The 18112-nt window shown below is 34.8% G+C and overlaps 1 long non-coding RNA gene across 2 annotated transcripts in view; it reads left to right on the forward strand.

The window, feature by feature from the left end:
- The window catches only part of LOC110257027, a 284942-nt gene that overhangs the window by 155565 nt on the left and 111265 nt on the right, over positions 1 to 18112 (forward strand). For both annotated transcript variants that reach the window (XR_002339181.1, XR_002339182.1), the window contains exon 2: positions 11547 to 11627. This is a non-coding gene — a long non-coding RNA (uncharacterized LOC110257027). The remainder of the gene's footprint in view (positions 1 to 11546; positions 11628 to 18112) is intronic.

Genomic DNA, 18112 nt, shown 5'->3' on the forward strand with positions numbered 1-18112 from the left:
ATGATCATCATTAAGCAAGAATAGAATTTCTTAATTTGGAATCTATAGGTATTTCAGAGGATCTATTGATGGGGCTACCCAGGGTCCCTGTCTCTGCTAAAAGTGTATGTAGTGTATTTTTATGAGAGAGTGGAGAGCTTTCATATATTCTCCTGAAGGCTGATGACTTCTCAAACATTAAGAAACTGTTTTTGAGAAAACAGAGCTCTACTAATAGTAGGAGACAAGTTGATTTATCTTATAAAAAAATGAATTACACAACACACAAAAGATTTTTGCAAATAGCAGAAGTGTAAAACAAAGTAAGCGCTATGTTTATGCCTTCAAACAAGTGCAATACAGCAACTCTGGTAACATAGTTGCCGTTTGGATATGTGTTTTAGAAGTCCAAGCTATTTGTCATCAGACACCCTCTCTTTGCAACTTGAACAATTTAAAGAGTAGTGGGAAGTAACCATAGGCTGCACTATGTCATGCATTATTGGAAATTATTCAAGAAAGAGCTGGGAAGAGAAAGGAAATGAGAGATAAATATGGACTCAAACTTATGATCAAGGGACACTGACATGGATAAAAAGAAAGGCTCAGGTCAAGTGCCAGGTTGTGGCTTGCGAAGCACCATATCACATCAAATTGAATTCAACTCAGCAATACTAATTATTAACATTAATTATTAACCTATTAACATAGGTTCTTGATTTTAAAAAAATTGGAAACTTGAAACTTGGCCATATTATAATATTTCTCTTTCAACACAAGAAATACTTGTTCAGTAAATGAAGAAATTAAGATTTGGGCTTGGTTCTTCTCATTGGTAAGAGGATATTAGCAAGTAACAGCAATGGTGTGGTACATTTGCATTATATCGATTTAGCTAAGCTGGAAATAAATTTCCTAGAATTTCTTACCTACCTACATCCAGGTTAACGTGGGATACAAGAGATATGGCCTGCAAGATTTGGTAAATGGAAGTGAGGCAAAAGGAATGTTATTTTATGCTTGGAAGGTCAGTTTAGGGCACCATGCTCTGCTGGCAGCCCTCACGTGTTGCTGTTCCTTTGCTGGCACACCTTGTTGGCCTGGGCCTGTGGTGGCAGCTTCTTTAGTTCTTGTCAGATCTTCAGCTGCTCTGACTCCTGAGCCAGGTGCATGATGAGCTCAGACATGGAGAGTACCAGCTTCTACTGCTAGTACTCCTATTGATGAAGTTTGACACTCTTATCGTCAAAATTGGAGGTTCTGAGAGACTGACTGGTTTCAGTTTATCCTTGCCCTCCCAGCATGAGTCCATCTTTCCTTCCTTGCTGACTGCCCTGCTGTCTTCAGGCCCAGCACCAGGTGTAGAATCAACAGTCTCACAAAGATTGTTTAACCAGCTCCCATAGTTGTGTAAGGTTAAATCCCTTTTCTGTGTCATTAAGCTTAGGTGATGTCATATGCCCATATGTCCCCATATAAACAGAGGTGTATACACACACACACACACACACACACACAGATTTAGAGTAGGGAATAGATTATTGAAGTCAGAAATAATATTCTTGTACCTTTTTAAAACAGATGCAAGCGCAACCATTTCTTATGCTAATTTATTAAGATTTATAAGCAAAAAACATTTTAAAGTTGTTCTGTGCTTTCCTAAGCTTAGGAAATAATTGGAAATAAAAAACTTTTATGGTTTAGTTTCCATCCTTTTTCATAATAGATACTTTCTAATAAAAACTGGGGCGTTTCCATTGTGGCACAGTGGAAAGGAATCTGACTAGTATCCATGAGGATGTGGGTTTGATCCTTGGCCTCGCTCAGTGAGTTAAAGATCCATAGTTGCCATGAGCTGTGGTGTAAGTTTGCAGACATGGCTCAGTTCCCCTGTTGCTGTGGCTGTGGTGTAGGCCGGCAGCTGTAGCTCTAATTCAACCCCTAGCCCGGGAACTTCCATGTACCATGGGTGCAGCCCTAAAAAGCAATAAACAAACAAACGACCCCAAAAAACTAGTGGAGACATAGATTTCTGCAGAGAAAATGGAGAAAGGGAAAATCTAGGAACTGCATGGAGTCATTCTCTAGGCACATTGTTTCTCAAAATTATCTAGGAAGGATATTGATCTTTTTCAGAAAAAAATTACATATAATTAAATATCATTGGTTAGGGTTATTTATGGAACTAGATGAGTATTTTATATCTAGTACTTTTTTAAAATTATTTTTTATTTTTTGGATGCACCCATGGCACATAGAAGTTCCTAGGCCAGGGATCAAACCTACACCACAGCAGCAATCTGAGCTGCTACTGTGACAGTATTGGATCCCCAACCCCACTGCACCACAGGGGAACTCCTAGTGTTTTAAATCCCCATCCTAATGTTGGTAGGAGTTACTACACACCATACTGGTCCAGCAGAAGAGAGTTTAAGTAGAGAATCAAGGAATGAGTTAAGAGTCATTGTATCTTAGGGAAAGATTTGTTAGAAGGAATAAAGATAAACTCAAATTTGATTGAGTTAAAGAGTATTTATTGGGGATGTAATTTTATTTATTTATTTTAACACAACCCGAGGGTAGAAATATAGCCCCCGCTTCATCTCTTGATACTTTAGGGTGCATCTGGCATTCATTCCTAGGTTACTTGTGCTTTCAGTTTGAATGCCACTGACCAAATGGCTAGTGTCCTTTGACCTAGTTTGTGGGAGTACTGATTGTAACAGCTCAGCCAGTGTACTATGCTACAGGAGTTTCCAGTCTTGGCCCAGTCACCTTTGGGTGGGGAGAAAAGTATAAAAATGGCTGCTAAATGACAGAGGAGGGTCTTCTCAAAGAAGATAGGGCTGGGCAGACATCCTGAGATAATTTCTACTATATTGTTTTTTCTTTATTACCCAGTAAAAAGCAGCTGGACTCAGTTGTTTTTCTTTCTTTTTTTTAAATTATTCAGATGAATTTATCACATCTGTAGTTGTGTAATGATCATAACAATCTGATTTCACAGGATTTCCATCCCACAGCCCAAGCACATCCCCCCCCCAAACTGTCTCCTCCAGAGACCATAAGTTTTTCAATGTCTGTGAGTCAGCATCTGTTCTGCAAAGAAGTTCATTCTGTCCTTTTTTCAGATTCCATATGTCAGTGAAAGCATTTGATGTTGGTGTCTCATTGTATGGCTGGCATCACTTAGCATGATAGTTTCTTTCTTTTTTTTTTTTTTTTTGTCTTTTTGCTATTTCTTTGGGCCGCTCCTGTGGCATATGGAGGTTCCCAGGGTAGGGGTCGAATTGGAGCCACAGCCACCGGCCTACTCCAGAGCCACAGCAACGCGGGATCCGAGCCGCATCTGTGACCTACACCACAGCTCACGGCAATGCCGGATCATTAACCCACTGAGCAAGGGCAGGGACCGAACCCGAAACCTCATGGTTCCTCGTCGGATTCGTTAACCACTGCGCCATGACGGGAAATCCAGCATGATAGTTTCTAAGTCCATCCATGTTGCTAAAAATGCTGGTATTTCATTCTTTCTAATGGCTGAGTAATATTCCATTGTGTATATATACCACATCTTCTTGATCCACTCCTCTGTCGATGGACATTTAGGTTGTTTCCATGTCTTGGCTATTGTAAATAGTGCTTCAATGAACATTGGAGTACATGTGTCTTTGCGAGTCGTGGTTTTCTCTGGATAGATGCCCAGGAGTGGGATTGCTGGGTCAAATGGTAGTTCTATGTTTAGTTTTCTGAGGAATCTCCATACTGATTTCCACAGTGGTTGCACCAATTTACAATCCCACCAACAGTGTACTAGTGTTCCTTTTTCTCCACACCCTCTCAGGCACTTATTGTTTGTAGACGTTTGGATGATGGCCATTCTGGCTGGTGTAAGGTGGAGTAATCTTCACACTTGGAGTTTCTGGTATGTATCAATATGATGGCACTAAAGCAGCAAGAGAGCTATTTGATTCCCACCTTACATCAGTTGTTGTTCTTAAGCAGGGAATCAAATAGCTCTCTTGCTGCTTTAGTGCCATCATATTGATACATATCAGAAACTCCAGGTGTGAAGATTACTTAGATCATATTTTTTTAAAGCATTAAATATTTTGGTAATAAATACTGCATATATATTTGGCCATTATAAGTCTTTCAAAATGATTTATTATCTTGAAAGGCCAATTTTAAAAAATCTTTAGATAAATGTTTGGTCTCCCTATCAATCAGAAATAGATGATTCAAACTCCTCATTCTCAAGGTATGGTCATAATAAATACAGCAATAATTGTAATAGTTTTTATGATGTATCTTGTTTCTCTGGGGTTTTGGTTCTTCCTCCTGAACAAAAGGAAAATGTTATGTTGCTTCAATGTTCATGCAAAGAAAATATTCCTTTTAACATTGAACCATAAATAAAATAATATATTTCTGATGAGAATAAAAATTAGCACAGTAGGATTGAGAAATTATAATGTGCAAGAAGAATAATGAAATTGCAGAATGCTGAAAGCAGATGGGCTTTAGACAACATTCAGAGAAAAAAATGGTCCAACCAACCCTTTTAATTTCTAGATTAAGGTATTGAAAATTAGTGGGGATTAGGTAGCTTTCTGAGAACTAATCGTATTTAAACCAGGACTGGGCCTTGCAGTCCCAAATACAACCAAAATAACAAAATCTCAACCTAAAAAGTCTATCAGGACAATGAAACCTTTGCTCCATTGTCTCTATCTCTTTATTAAGCATTATTGTCCATTCAATAATTTATAGGTATGATTATACTATTTAATGATGTAAGAAAGGAAAATTGGTTGAATCTTCCTATTCATATAATTAGAAAAAATTACTCTACCTTTGTTCACAGTGACTTTATTTTTTACCATAAACTGCTGCATAGTATATGTTTTTTAATAAAATTAATTGAAAGTGATATTCTTAGGATACTCATAACACTGATACAGTTAGCTATGTTTATCTTTTTTAAAACAAGAATTGGCCATTTCAAGGTTGATGAAAATATTAAAGACCAGCCTTAATTTTCATCACATATTGGCACTAAATACCAAGGACAAGAATCATATTTAATTTACTGTACATGTCTAAAATAATGGGGATGCTGGGAAGACTAGAGGGCAAGTAGTGAAAGCCTTAAAATACTCAGGCAAAAAGAATAATACTTTACTATTTTGGACTTACATGAGCCTGAAATCTTATCATTCTATCATGATCCCTGTCAAAATGTAACATTAAAATGTTCTAAGATTCAGAGTAAATGAAACATAAACTTATTAGGCTAAATAGTTGTATCAGTATGTCAGGGGAAATAGTCAGGGAATATTTCAACATTGAACCATATGCAATTGTTTGTATATTGCCTTTTCTTCCCCCGAGATATTCTGGCTGTCTTCCCATTGGTCAAGTCTCCTGGCTCATTTGTAAACTTAAATTTCATCCAGGGGAAGCCTTTCATGTCTATTTATAACACATTCTGCTTTCATTTGGTTTATTTAATGATTTATTAAATGCATTAAGCACAGTGAAATTTCCTATGAGAGTTGGAACATGTGAATAAAATTATTTTAAAATTATGTTTATGTTGTGATTTATAGAATTGCAAATTGTCAAAGACATAAGGGATCATAGTAAAGTAGCACAGAGTTGCTTGGAGCCCACACATTACTCTAAGACCTCACTTAAAAGCTGGTAATTTCCCTGAAATAGCCCAAAGGGGAAGCATATGCAAGGCAACTAACAGCGCATGGTTTGAATAGATGTTGCCTGTCCAGTAAAATGCCAAACTGAGGAAAGTATTAATCGAGAATGTAAGTACAGGAGCAACTTCTTAACTTGATTCAGAGCCTGACCCCATTTTCATCCACTTTATATCATCTTATTGAAAGGAGAAGGAAATTTTACTCAGGACCACAAACACTTGCCTCTTTAAAGTGTGAGCTAATGGATGGATTATGCAAAGAACAATGCAATTACAAACCTCTTTTATGATTTGATGAATTTAGAAAGTAATAAAAAATATTTGATAGCCATAGCACCTTGTATTGATAGTGACAAGTCACTTAGCTTTTTTTGTGTATGAGTGTCTTTAAATAACTCAATTATTAATTCAACAAATACTGATCATCTACTAAGTGTAAAGCATTTTACTAATTTCTGGGTGGAGGAATGGAGTAAGTGATGAGGAGGAAGCCTGGAAGGATATGCAGATGATATATTTTAAAGGGCCTTTTGTGACATACTAAGCAGTTAGGATTTATCCCTTTTAGTCTGTTAGGTGTCATTTAAGTATTCTAATCAAGAGAGAGACATGATTAGGCCTGACTTGTAGAAATAACGTGACAGTGGTATGCAGGATGGATTGAAAGAGGACAGACCTAGACTCAGGATACAAGGGTAATTAATTGGATTGAAGATGTTGGTAGCCTGAACAGTGGCCATGAGAGTGGTGATGAAAAATGATGGGTTTGAAGTATTGTTAGAAGTTAAATTATTAGCATCTGTGATTGAATAGTTGTGGAAGCTGAGAAAGAGGAATGACTTGATGGTGATTGATAGAATGAGAGAGTGATTGACAGTGATTTCTGGCTGGTACAAATTGAGCATGTATGGAACTCTCATAACCTCTATTCACTTTTATAACACTAAAAGTAACTGTTAAAGAGAACTGTTGATTTTATCTATACACATAAAACAATAAAGTATATTTTCGTGCTGCATTTGTAGCTTCAGCAAGGTTAAAAACAGGTTTCTGTTACTTTGCTTTTGCTAATAATCTGAGAAAATGGGTAGAAATTACCAGTCTTCATGGTTCATATTTACAAGAACAGCCTTCATTTCCCCATGAAAATAAAGAATAGACTTTATAGAAAATTCTACACAGAGCTTTGAGGTCTAACATGACAGGACTTGATAGACCAGGACATCTGAAAATCCAGTTTCTAACTCCAGAGAGCAAGTGTTTGAGGATAGAATTGATGAATACTTGACTTACACTAATTCCTTGAATATCAGGCCATGCATTTTATGTCATCTATCATTGCTGTTTCTTAGCACTTAGAAATATGAGCCCTGAATAAAAATGTAGAGGACCACCTGTCTCCATGGCAGTATTCCAAGAATCCACAGCCTAATTTATGCTTACCACTAGCAGAGGATGTAGATAGCCACTTTCCATTTGCCATTCACAGCTCCAATTTTCAACAGGGAATATTGCAAAGAAACTAACTTTACATGAAGGCATATACAATAGAGTGCACTCCTTGTACATGGCAGCTTAGAACTAGGTGCTAGGATCCAAGGAGGGACTTAGGATCTGAGGGGAACCAGGTAAGGCAGACTTGCACCAGATCTTTTCTAACATCTCTCTCAGCCATTTGACTTCTGAGTCTAAAGCAGTATGAGTTTGTTAGTAATGAGACTAGGGGTATTGTGTTTCAGCCTAGAATAGATTCGTGATATGAAAATAATTTATTTTTATTTAATTTATAGGTTTTTTTAAAGTTGGCAAATTTTTAATGAGTTTTCTTTCTCAGAACTTTAAACTGATGTCTTGAATTGTTATGGTATAAAGTAAAAAGAGTGCATGGCCTCTAAACAATGCAATCAGTATTAACCTGTGTTAATAAGATACAAATGTCACTGACTGAAAATGGAAAGTAAAAACTGATATGTAACAATTACTTGTTTATGATTTCAAATGATCATACTCTCATAAGTGATAGCATTCACTAGTTTCTTTACTATCACAATGTTTGAGATTTACAACATACCACAGTTGTGTGTGGTATTAAATTAGACTTAGGACCAAGCTTTAAAACCCTGCCTATGACATTTTCTAGTAGTGACACTGTGGAGCATTTATTTAACCCCTCTAAAATTCCTGTGTTTCATTTGTAATGCAGAAATGACCATAGCTATCTCACTCAGAGTAAATGCTCAATAAATTGTTGTTGTTAGTAATAATACCAAAAGTAGTAGAAGTCTTGCTGGAAGTAGAAGTAGAAAATCCTTGTTTGTCCTACAAAATCCTTGAGATGAACTATTTTAAAAACTTACAAAATCATAAGCAGAAGAGAAGAATCAGGATTTTTTTAGCATGTAAAATAAAAAGGGAAGCCAGCATATGTGTGCATGTGTGCATATCTGTGTGGGTTTATATGGGGTTATGTCTCTGTATATTATTAGGACTAATGTGAGCTTTCAAATTTCAGCTTCGAATTTGGCTTCAAGATTTATGGCTGACAATTAGAAGAATAAGTACAATTATATAATTTTTCATTATCTATATGGAAAAGGATGTCACTTATTCAGGTCAAGCCAAGTTTTCCTTAATAATAATTTCTTCTTAAATAATAATTTCTCCAAGGGATTTCTTATGTGAGGATTTATGTGAAGGCATTTCATGATAAGGATGGATCATGTTTTAAGTATGTATTCCTGAAGCAAAAATAGTAATGTATTGCTTCATGTTTGATCCCTTGACAAAAGCCAGAGTCTTATCATTAATTGACAACTCAATGAAACCAACTCTATGAAGGATAAAATTCATACAGTTCAATTATGTAGCCTTTTCATGGTCTAGTTCATTGATTCAGGGAAGTACCTAGAGCAATTTAAGAAATAGATGCAGTTATCTTATTCAAGATAAGGCTTTCAATTTGCTTTCTAATGAAAGCAGGAAATTTGAGCTTATGCTCTTAAGTGAGGATAGATTCATGCAGTTTAAAAACAAAGAAAAAAATTAAGAATATTTGCATCCTTGTGTTAATGTAATGGTTAACCAAAAACTTCAGCGAAAATACTTTCAATAACAGAAAAGAAGTACTTGTCCTGGGGATTACTTTCTTTAAAAAAAAAAAAAAAGGTTTAAAATGAAAAAATGTTGTTTTCCATTTTTTTCTGATTATTCAATATCTACATGATTTCAGAATCCCAATATGAGACCCTGGGTCACATCATCAAAAACAGGAGGCCATTTAATCTTAATTATATAAATGGTATGTTGAGAATTATTAAATTGCAGTTTTGGAGAAGATTTGGGAAAATGGGATAAAGATTAGGAACAAGACACCAAATATATTTCTTTGATTATTTTATTTAAAGGTAAACACATCCATGTCAAGTAACAGCAGTATGAAAACATGCTATGACTTTTGTAATCAATTAATACTAGCATTATGACTAACACAATGATGATGATTATAAAAATAGCTGAAAGAGCAAAAGACGTAACTATTCTGTTCTTTTGACTAGTGCTATTGAAGTCTGTAAAATTTGTTCTCTCTCAGATCTTGTTTAGTTGAATGAAGATAGTTTTCCTTATTCAGTACTGAATGATTAGTAGTCAAGTGTGTTGGTTAAGAGCAAGGTTGAACAGTTAAAGGGTCTAGGCAAGTGTTTCCTAAATCTATTTTATTATAATATTATCATTATGATAATAGGAAAAGGCTAACCTGGGTCTTATCAAAAATATGGAGCATGGTATCATCCAGCCCTACTGAATAAGAATTAAGGTTGAGGGAGGGGAGAGGGAACAGTGTTGTGAAACTGTAGTTTTGACAAGTGTGCTGGGTGATTCTTATAATCAGACAAGCCTTGAAACAACAGACTAAACCAATTCTCAGGAGCTGAACTTTTGGAGATGAACTTTTCTTTATAAATGCATTCCCCCATATCCTCACTACTTCACCCTTTAGAACCATGGAACAATCCATATATTCTCCATTAAAACATCATTGCCAACATTTGGGCTACTTTTCCTCCATTCACAGAATTCACCAGATTACCATCTGTGTAGGTCTCTGCTAGTAGGGCTTTGGGAGTACATTTTTCACTCACAACTCCTATGGTCTAGAATGCATGTGCTGACACCCTACACTTAGCTGTAGAAGATTAAAATATAGAAGATTAAAATCTGGTTAATTCTGTCTTTATACATTTAACATATTGAGACATTTATTATTTTTCCCTCTTAAAAATGGATACAGGGTATAAAATATTGGAATAATTGCCCAAACTGTCTTCTTTTTCTTATCTTTCTAAGTACTAGCAGTGCCAAATAGTTACTTATTGCTTCTGGTTAATTTTGCAGATTTTAAGTTTTTTTTTTTTTTTTTTAAAGATATGACATTTTAATTTGACATTTAAAAAGTCACATTCAGGAGTTCCCTTCCTGGTGCAGCAGAAAGAATCCAACTAGGAACCATGAGGTTGCAGGTTCCACCCCTGGCCTTGCTCAGTGGGTAAAGCATCTGGCGTTGCCATGCGCTGTGGTGTAAGTTGCAGACGCGGCTCAGATCTGGCATTGCTGTGGCTCTGGTGTAGGCTGGCAGCTGTAGCTATGATTAAACCCCTAGCCTGGGAACCTCCATATGCCAGCCATTGCAGCCCTAAAAGGACAAAAGACAAAAATAATAAATTAAATAAATAAATAAAAATTCACTATCAGATCTTTCATTTAGGCCAATTACCAATCCAGTATGATGTTTCTATGGGCTCAGTTAGCACGTGATGTAGAAACGGTACTCATCACACGTGTGCAAAAACAAACTGATGTATTTTCTTTTTCAAAGTAATGTTTCTTTTGAAAATCTACCTTTAACTAATCTCAAGTAACCTTTGGCCATAAAAATAACAAGAGTTAATTTTTACAAAGTCTTATAAAATGTTTTGGAAAATAGCTTCAGGAGAATAGGATTTTTTTTTTTTTTTTTTTTTTTTTTTTACCATTTCTTGGGCTGCTCCCACGGCATATGGAGGTTCCCAGGCTAGCGGTTGAATCGGAACTGTAGCCACCGGCCTACCCCAGAGCCACAGCAATGCGGGATCCTAGCTGTATCTGCAAGCTACACCACAGCTCAGGGCAACGCCAGATCCTTAACCCACTGAGCAAGGCCAGGGATCGAACCTGCAACCTCATGGTTCCTAGTCAGATTCGTTAACCACTTAGCCATGCCAGGAACTCCAGGACCCATTTCTTATCTTTGAATGTGCCCAGTTCTTAGTTGGTTTTTTTTTTTTCCTACTTTTTCATAATGAGAATGAACTGATTCTCTTTTGGCTATTTTTATTTAGTATTAATAAGAGGGAATGTGGCTAGTCACTCAATATCTTGCCTTGTGACACAACAATTGTTATTGAAAAATTATATTTCATATAATTTCCCAAATTATACTTACTAAATATATAAATTCTGAGTCATAATGCAGTGTTTAGGACTCATTTAGAAGTTATCTTATCTTGTAACATACGAGTACAGTAGCCTCTTATAGAAGATAGTCTTGTTATAAGCTACGCTCCCCATATCCTTGAATGAATGCTCAGTCAGAATTATTTTAGCAGTGTATTCCTGGAAGATAGTGTAGGGACTTACAAAGGAAACTTTGCTATTTATTGTTTAACATATGTCCATAGTGAGAACACTATTTTCAGACAGGTGACTTAGTGTCAAATAATGGATCCTTCAATCTGCTGTATTTGTGAGTTTCAAATCCACATATATGTATTTAACTGCCATATAATACTATTTGGCTTTTGATCTTTCTTTTCAGGAGATATTGGAGACTTTAATCAAGAGGATTCTTGAAACATGACCACCTGACAGTTGGAAGACAGTTTTCCACCCCATAAAGGTGAGAATTTTTCAGGTTATTTGATTTCTTTTGATTGAATAGGATAATCTTCTACTTTAGGTTGATGTAATCATATTTCATAACATAACTGATACAAAAGATAGCAAGACAGAAAAGCAGAAAGTCAAGACTTTGGTTACAAACATTTCTTGTGGCAGTGCCCTTTTGTGAATTTTAAAATTGAATTTAAGACCCCTTTTTGTCATTCTTTATATTTTCATCTTGTTAAGTCTTCCCCTAGAGTCAAGGTGTTCTGTTATTTGACAAACATTTTAACTATGTGTTTGTGAGCCCAAGTATATCCTACAACAGGATAAAGGAAGCAATGGTGTTACTGTTTTCTGGACACATTCTTGTAGAACAAATGATTTGTCATATGATCTTAGAACATTCCAATTTCAGAAGATATATGTTAAAGATATCCAAGTTATGTGTATTCATACATATGTTTGCTTATATTATATAGTTTATAAATTTACTTAAACTTTCCTTTACCTAAAGGAGCTATATGTTTTACATTAGAAAATACTAAATGTTCAAAGAAATACATTATTAACAAAAACTAAAACTGTACCTTTATTATTTGAAATAAGTATATTATGGACAAATACTTATTCTTAAAAATTGCTTTTGGGAGTTCCCGTTGTGGCATAATGGAAATGAATCCAACTAGGAACCATGAGGTTGCGGATTCAATTGCTGGCCTCACTCAGTGGGTTAAGAATCTGGTGTTGCCATGAGCTGTGGTGTAGGTCATAGACTCGGCTTGGATCCTGCATTACTGTGGCTCTGGCATAGACCAGCAGCAACAGCTCCGATTAGACCCCTAGCCTGGGAACCTCCATATGCCACTGTTGTGACCCTAAAAAGATAAAAGACCAAAAAACAAAACAAAACAAAAAAACGAAAACGAAGCAAACACTGCATTCTTTTATAGCATTAACTGATTAACGTAGTGGGAATTAGAGCCACTTAACAAAAATTATTTCCAAGACTTTCTCTTATAGTTGATCTCTAATCTCATAGTGTTGTGGTCAGAAAAGATGCTTGATATGATTTCAATATTCTTAAATTTACTGAGGCTTGCTTTGTGGCCTAACACATGATCAATACTGGAGAATTTTCCGTGTGCACTTGAGAAGACTGTGTATTCTGTTGATTTTTAGATGGAATGCTCTATAAATATCAATTAGGTCCACCAATTAGGTCTCATTTAAGGCTTGTGTTTCGTTATTGATTTTCTGTTTGGATGATCATTCCATTGCTATGAAAGGGGTGTTAGTCCCCCACTGTTACTCTGTTACTATTGATTTCTCGTTTTATGGCTATCACCATTTGACTTATATATTGAAATGCTCTTATGTTGGGTGCATATGTATTTATAATTGTTATATCTTCTTTTTGGATTGATCCCTTGGTTATTATGTAGTGTCCTTCTTTGTTTCTTATAACAGTCTTTATTTTAAAGTCTATTTTGCTTGAGTTTTGCTACTTCAGTTTTCTTTTGGTTTACATTTACATGGAACATTTTTTCCATCCCCTCACTTTCAGTCTGTATATATCCCTAGATAAGAAGTGGGTCTTTTGTAGACAACATATAAACAGGTCTTGTTTTTGTATCCAGTCTGCCAGTGTATGTCTTTTGGTTGTGTTATTTAATCCACTTACATTTAAGGTAATTATCAGTATATACGTCTTTAATGCCATTTTATTAATTGTTTTGGATTTATTTCTGTAGGTCTTTTTTCTTCCCTTCCTCTTTTGTTCTCTTGTGATTTGGTGACTATATTTAATGTTATTTGGATTGCTTTTTCTTTTTTTGGTGTGTATCTATTGTAGATTTTTGGTTTGCAGAGCATGGGATTTGATTATATCATGAAAGCCCCCATCTACCATCTAATTGCACCTTCTTCTTTGTCTTTGGATGTAGCATATCTTTTTGGTAAGTTCTGATTTTTTGTTGTTCTTGTTGATGGCTGTTCAACAACAGCAGTTAGTTGTGATTTTGGTGTTTTTCTGAGAGGAGGTGAGCTCAAGTACTTATACTCTGCCATCTTATCTTTTTGTTATAAATTAATTTATTAACCAGCTCCAATTTTTTATTGAAGCAAAACTGACAGACAATATTATATTGATTCTTATGTACAATATAATGATTTGATATTTGTATATATTGCAAAATAATTGCCACAAAGTCTAGTTAACATCTGTCAGCATACATGGTTACAAAATTTTTTTCTTGTGTTGAGAACTTTTAAGATCCACTATCTTAGCAACTTTCAAACTGTAATATAGTATTATTAACTATAGTCTCCATACTCTACCCTATATTGCCATGACTCACTTATAACCATAAATTTGTACCTTTTGACTACCTTCATCTATTTTATCCACCCCTACTCCTCACCTCTTGTAGCCACTAATCTTTTCTCCATATCTATGAGCTTAGTTTTTTGTTTTGGTTTGTCTTGTTTTTTTGTGCCTTATTTGTTTGTTTTTCTAAATTCCACATATAAGTGATATCATTTAGTATTTGTCTTTCTCAGTCTAGCTTATTTCACTTAGCATGATGACCTCGAGTTCCATCCATGTCATTGCAAAGAACAAGATTTCCTTTTTTATGGCTGAAAAATATTGTTATGTATATTTATTTTGATAGGAATTGCATTGAACCTACAGATTGCTTTGGGGGGGTCTGGACATTTTAACAATATTAATTCTTCCAACCAATGAATATAGAATATCTTTCCATATATATGTGTCTTCAGTTTCTTTCATCAATCTCTTATAGTTTTCAGTGTATTTCAATGGATAATAAAATGCCTATTCCTGGGTAATTTATTCTTTGATACAATATTAAATAGAATTTTAAAAATTTCTCTAATAATTTACTACTACTGTATAGAAATGCAACAGATTTCTGTAAATTTATTTTGTATCCTACAACTTTACTGAATTTATTTATTAGTTCTAATAGTCTTTTTGGTGGAATCATCAAAGTTTTCTATATGTAATATCATGTCATCTGTAAACAGTACTTATACTCTGCCATCTTATCTTTTTGTTATAAATTAATTTATTAACCAGCTCCAATCGGTGGTTTTTTTCATTTCCAATTGGTGTGGCTTTTCTTTATTATGCTTAATTACTGTGATTAGTACTGTCACTACTATGTTAAATAAAAGTGGTGAAATTGGGCATCTTTGTCTTATTTCTGAGTTTAGCAGAAAATCTTATAGATTTTCACGATTAAATATGATGTTAGCTATAGGTTTTTCATATATGGCTCTTATTATGCTGGAATATATTCTCTCTAGCCCATTTTGGTGAGAATTGTTATCTTATGTGAATGTTGAATATTTTCAATTGCTTTTTATGCATTGATTGAATTGATCATATATATGTATATATATATATGTATATATATAAAATCTTTCATTTGTAAATGTGACATAGCACATTTACTTGCAGATGTTGAACCATCTTTGAATTCCTGGAATAAATCTCACTTGATCATGGTGTATGATCCTTTTAATGTGTTGTTGAATTTGGTTTTCTGATATTCTGTTGAAGATTTTTTTGTCTATGTTCATCAGAGATATTCTCCCGTAAAATTTCTTTTCTTGTGATGGTGATGTCCTTTTCTGGTTTTAATATCAGAGTTACACTGGCTTTGTAAAATGAATATGGAAGTATTCCCTTCTCTTATGTGTTTTTGGAAGAGTTTGATATGGATCAATATTAATTATTTGAATGTTTGGTAGAATTCATCAGTAAAGCCTTTTGGTCCTGGACTTTTGTTTTTTTGGGAGGTTTTTGATTACTGATTCAGTCTACTTACTAGCATTGGATCTTTTTAGATTTTCCATTTCTTCATGATTCTATTTTGGAAGATTGTATGTTTCTAGAAATTTATTTATTCTAGATCCATTTTGTAGGTGTGTGGTTGTTTATAGTAGTCTTTTATGATTTTTTTTGTAGTTCTGTGGTATTAATATAATCTCCTTTTTCACTTCTGATAGTATTTATTTGACTCCTCTCTTTTTTTTCTTGATTAGTCTAACTTAAGGTATGTCAATTTTTTATTCTATTCTATTTTATTTTTTTTTGCAATTCAAAAATAATGTCTTGAGAATTCACTGAGAACCAAATTCTCCTTGTTTTTTCTGTCTCTTCTAGTTCTTTTTGTTGCAGAATTGAGGGGAAAAAAATTAGCTTCCTATAGAGTTGTGAACAAAGATAAGTTAGGGAGAAATATATTAAATTCTCTTTAGTACTCTTTCCCAAGTTCTATTAGGATCATTATTTGTCTTGTACCCTAATCCAGTGGTTGGTTACATGTTGCTATTTAGTGTTCACTTGAAGGCTGATTTTTATCATTTCCACTTCCTGTAATAGTACAGGCAGTCAGTGTTTATGTCTAGAATGCATTCCAGGAAATCACATCAGAAACTCTGGTATCACTTTTCCCCTTAAGACTAAGATTGTAACTAAGGATTATATTCCTTTTACAGCTTCTAGAGGCTGCCCATATTCACTGGCTCATGGTCTTTTTCCATTTTTAAATTTTTTTTTATTACTCAAATGAATTTATCACATCTGTAGCTATATAATGATCATAACAATCTGATTTCACAGGATTCCCAACCCACAGCCCAAGCACATCCCCCCACCCCCAAACTGTCTCCTCTGGAGACCATAAGTTTTTCAATGTCTATGAGTCAGCATCTGTTCTACAAAGTTCATTCTGTCCTTTTTTCAGATTCCACCTGTAAGTGATAGCATATGATGTTGCTGTCTTATTGTATGGCTGACTTGACTTAGCATGATAATTTCTAGGTCCATCCATGTTGCTAAAAATGCCAGTATTTCATTCTCTTTAATGCCTGAGTAATATTCCATTGTGTATATATACCACATCTTCTTGATCCACTCCTCTGTCGATGGACATTTAGGTTGTTTCCTTGTCTTGGCTATTGTAAATAGTGCTTCAATAAACATCAGAGTACATGTGTCTTTGCGAGTCGTGGTTTTCTCTGGATAGATGCCCAGGAGTGGGGTTGCTAGATCAAATGGTAGTTCTATTTTGAGTTTTCTGAAGAATCTCCATACTGCTTTCCACAGTGGTTTCACAATTTACATTCCCACCGACAGTGTACTAGGGTTCCTTTTTCTCCACACCCTCTCAGGCACTTATTGTTTGTAGACTTTTTGATGATGGCCATTCTGGCTGGTGTAAGGTGTTACCTCATAGTGCATTTGATTTGCATTTCTCTAATAATGAGTGATGTTGAACATCGTTTCATGTGTTTCTCGGCCATCTGTATGTCTTCTTTGGAGAATTGTCTGTTTAGATCTTCTGCCCATTTTTTGATGGGGTTGTTTGTTTTTTGGGTATGGCGCTGCAGAAGGTGTTTATAAATTTTGGAGATTAATCTCTTGTCAGTCACTTCATTAGCAAATATGTTCTCCCATTCTGTGGGTTGTCTTTTTGTTTCATTTAGGGTTTCCTTTGCTGTGCAGAAACTTTTAAGTTTGATCTGGTCCCGTTTGTTTTTTTGTTTTTATTGTCAATACTCTAAGAGGTGGATCTGAGAAGATGTTGCTGTCGTTCATGTCAGAGAGTGTTTGGCCTGTTTTCCTCTAAGAGTTTTATAGTGTCTGGTCTTATATCTAGGTCTTTAATCCATCTGGAGTTTATTTTTGTGTATGGTGTTAGGGAGTGTTCTAGTTTCATTCTTTTCCATGTGGCTGTCCAGTTTTCCCAGCACCAATTATTGAACAAGCTGTCCTTTCTCCATTGTATATCCTTGCCTCCTTTGTCATAGATGAGTTGGCTGTAGGTGCATAGTTTAATACTGGGCTTTCTATCCTGTTCCACTGATCTATATTTCTGTCTTTGTGCTAGTACCATACAGTTTTGATGATTGTTGCTTTGTAGTATACTCTAAAGTCAGGGAGCCTGATTCCTCCAGCTCTATTTTTCTTTTCAGGATGTCTTTGGCTATTGTTGGTCTTTTGTCCTTCCAAACGAACTTTAAAATATTTTGTTCAAGTTCTGTGAAAAATGTCCTTGGTAATTTGATAGGAATTGCATTGAATCTGTTTATTGCTTTAGGTAGTATAGTCATTTTGATAATATTATCTCTTCCAATCCACGAGCATGGTACATCTTTCCATCTATTTGTGGTCTTTTTCCATTTTTAAAGCCAGCAATGGGTGGTTATATCTCCCTCAAGATGGTTTTATAACATTTTTTTTTGTAATATATGTCTTTTACTCTATAATATGGCAGGAATTTCTTTTCACATAGAATCATATAGATCACTTTTATATGTTTTACTGGATATGTATATATATAAAGCATTCATTTTATTGTTATATCTTAAGTTGTTAACCAAATCCCTCATGATGGACACTTTAATGGTTTAAGAAAATTTTTGCAATGATAAAAATGTTGTAATAAATGTTCCTCCAAAATATTG

Source organism: Sus scrofa, chromosome 15, assembly GCF_000003025.6.
Source record: "Sus scrofa isolate TJ Tabasco breed Duroc chromosome 15, Sscrofa11.1, whole genome shotgun sequence".
NCBI lineage: Eukaryota > Metazoa > Chordata > Mammalia > Artiodactyla > Suidae > Sus > Sus scrofa.